A 3,846-nucleotide genomic window follows, 5' to 3' on the forward strand; every position below is an offset into this window, starting at 1 on the left:
TTATCACAGTGTAGTAATAAGAACACATTTAAATCATATAATAGTAGCATACAGTAAATACATTATCTTAGTTTTGTTTGTAAAATGTTTAAAAATAAGGTTTAAGTCAAGTTTAATGTTTTCTTAATCTTAATACTTTTTATATAATTTAACTGAATGTTGAAATACAATTTATTTTAGACTTTACATTACATTACATTACATTACATTACATTACATTACATTACAGTCATTTCTTCTTTATAAATAGGCACCAATACAGTTCAAACTTCCAAAAATAATTTAACGAGCATACAGTAGAAGACTTATCACAGTGTAGTAATAAGAACACATTTAAATCATATAATAGTAGCATACAGTAAATGCATTATGTTAGTTTTGTTTGTAAAATGTTTAAAAATAAGGTTTAAGTCAAGTTTAATGTTTTCTTAATCTTAATACTTTTTATATAATTTAACTGAATGTTGAAATACAATTTATTTTAGACTTTACATTACATTACATTACATTACATTACATTACATTACATTACATTACAGTCATTTCTTCTTTATAAATAGGCACCAATACAGTTCAAACTTCCAAAAATAATTTAACGAGCATACAGTAGAAGACTTATCACAGTGTATTAATAGAACACATTTAATTGGTATATTAGTAGCATAAATGCATGATCTTAGTTGTATTCGTAAAATGTTTAGAAATAAGGTTTTAGTCACTTTTTAATTCACTTTTCTTAATCTTAATCTGTTTTAAATAATTTAACTGAATGTTGAAATACAATTTATTTCAATTGGCTATGTGTTATATATACTTAGGGCTGTCACGATTAAACATTTATGTTGACGATTAATTGTCACTCAAATAATTGTGATTAACAATTTAATTGTTTTATGTCGTTGAAAATTAATGGAACATTATGAATAAAATTCTCTTTAGCTTTATAATTACTTTATACTTAAATAAACTAACAAAACATCAATAGTGGAAATAGCCGATTTTTGAGCTTGTAGATCTGCTATTTCCAAAATGTTTGACATTTTTTGAACATTTTTTAACTGCGATTAGACAATTATGTAATAATTGTGACAGGCCTATGTATACTGTATCTGTACTTTACACCCTGATCCCAGAGAAGCGACCGGCTACAATGTAGGCAAGAGATAGTAGTAATGTGACCCCATTTAGCGGTCTGCGTATTATGTTTTTGTGGCTGTATTGCTAATTGGCATATCTGTTGGAAAAAAGTGGGGAAACAAAAACATAAGTTAACATTGACCATATGTACTTAACTTTTCAGATATTGTTCCCCACAATGCATATCAAAACAACAATTAAAAGTGATTATAATTCTGGTCAGTCTTAGTCTAGCCTGGACTAAATATCAAAATCTTAGTCTTTTAGTCTTAGTCAACACAGTTAATTTTGACAGAACATTCTGATTTACTCTTAGTCTTTTGAATAACACACCATTTAGTTTTAGTCCTATTTTAGTCATCTGAAATTGTTTATTTTTAGTCTAGTCTTAGTCGACTAAATATCAAAATCTTAGTCTTTTAGTCTTAGTCAACACCATTTATTTTGACATAAAATTATGATTTAGTCTTAGTCTTTTGAATAACACACCATTTAGTTTTAGTCCTATTTTAGTCATCTGAAATTGTTTATTTTTAGTCTAGTCTTAGTCGACTAAATATCAAAATCTTAGTCTTTTAGTCTTAAGGTCCTTACACACCGGGGCGATTTTTTTCATGCGAATAATACGTTTTTTTAAAAAACCTTATCAAGTCAATGCAAGCTTCCACACCAGTTTCGCGGAGCGAAAAAAGCGTCTTTTAATTATTCGGAACGAGTCCGAATTTTGCGTATATTCGCATATTCGCCGGTGTGTAACCGCCTTAAAGGAGAATTCCGGACAAATTAAGTGTTATCTTTCATGTCTCGTTACTCACCTAGCGACGTAAAAAGTGGCGTTCTTTTTTTCCATATATTCCCCTGTCGTCATTTTTTAAACACCCTCCGTTGTTATAATGGGAGCAAGTGGGTTAGTGAAGTTCGTCTATTATAACCGACGCAATGTTATTTTTTTCTCTACTACGATTCATTGTAGAGTCTCATGATAGTCAAACATGCGCTGAAAATTCCTGCGAGCCTGACGCTAATGGCGAACGATTTAACACTGGATGCTTGTTTCTTTCCAGAACCTGGCAACTCGTGTTGCCAGATTCTGGAAACAAGCAACCAGTGTTAAATCGTTCGCCATTAACGGCAGGCTCGCAGGAATTTTCAGCGCATGTTTGACTATCACGAGACTCTACAATGAATCGTAGTAGAGAAAAAAATAACATTGCGTCGGTTATAATAGACGAACTTCACTAACCCACTTGCTCCCATTATAACAACGGAGGGTGTTTAAAAAATGACGACAGGGGAATATATGGAAAAAAAGAACGCCACTTTTTACGTCGCTAGGTGAGTAACGAGACATGAAAGATAACACTTAATTTGTCCGGAATTCTCCTTTAAGTCAACACAATTTATTTTGACATAAAATTATGATTTAGTCTTAGTCTTTTGAATAACACACCATTTAGTTTTAGTCCTATTTTAGTCATCTGAAATTGTTTATTTTTAGTCTAGTCTTAGTCGACTAAATATCAAAATCTTAGTCTTTTAGTCTTAGTCAACACAATTTATTTTGACATAAAATTATGATTTAGTCTTAGTCTTTTGAATAACACACCATTTAGTTTTAGTCCTATTTTAGTCTTAGTCTCCTGACAAAATTAACACTGGTTACACAATTCTATGGTAATTCCCCTCACTATACCAACCCAAGTTTGTAAGAACACACTATAACCAAAGGTTGGCTGCATTATAAGGAGAATAACATGCACTGGTACTGTTGGTGATGACATTAAAGGATGCAATTGATATATTCAGTGCTTGAATTCCTATGTGAGTATTGACCACTTACCACCTTATGTGACAGTACATTCTGTAGACATAGCCTGAGGTACAATGTTTACAACTGAAAATGAAAGAAAAATATGTTGTAAATCTTCTGGATTTGTTCAAAATATATATTTTAGTCAAAATGTGTGATGTCTTACCTCTTAAAGTCTGGATATTGTGCATGAGTTATTGCTGTTGAGCTGGTTGTTAGTTGGTTGTTAGAGCTGCTGTGGTGGATGAAGTTGGCAAAATGATGGCTGTAGATGAGAGCTGGAAGTGGACCGGTACAGTGCAAAATACAAAAGATCCTCAGGATTCTGGTGTCTTCTGGATGTTTCTTAAATTGTTGGTATGGGATTCTTGCAGCAAGACAGCTGAAATACTCATTGGTAGATGAACGATCGCTGCAATTTCTTCAGACGAACAGAATTGAGAATCTTTTCTATCCAGTTGCTCAATTCAGTACTTAACAACATCAGGGGGGCACAAAACGGCAGGACAAAAGTGAGAGAAGACTCTACTATCCGGTAAAGTGCACCGAAATATAAAAAATGGCTACTGAAGAAGCGGTAAATCTGTGAAACGTGTCGGCAGCACCCGCTGGTACATACAGCGAAGTTTTTCCAATACTAATGTTATTCATTTGAAAGCAGCAGTTTCTGAATAGTTTATCATATGGCCTATGCTCCTTTGTGTGTAAGAAAATAAAATATAATATATATAATCTAACTATACTGTATTGTTTTATAATTTATCGTATGCTGTATTCTTTCCATTTTCCTTAGCGTCTGAGTTTCATGAAAAGCAATATATTTGTTTTAAATAAATAAAATACATTTAAAAAGGAAGCACTTCCCAATATCCCTCCCTTACCATAGTAGTTGTAGTTGT

Source organism: Gymnoscopelus braueri (assembly GCF_963280865.1).
Source record: "Gymnoscopelus braueri genome assembly, chromosome: 19".
Lineage (NCBI taxonomy): Eukaryota > Metazoa > Chordata > Actinopteri > Myctophiformes > Myctophidae > Gymnoscopelus > Gymnoscopelus braueri.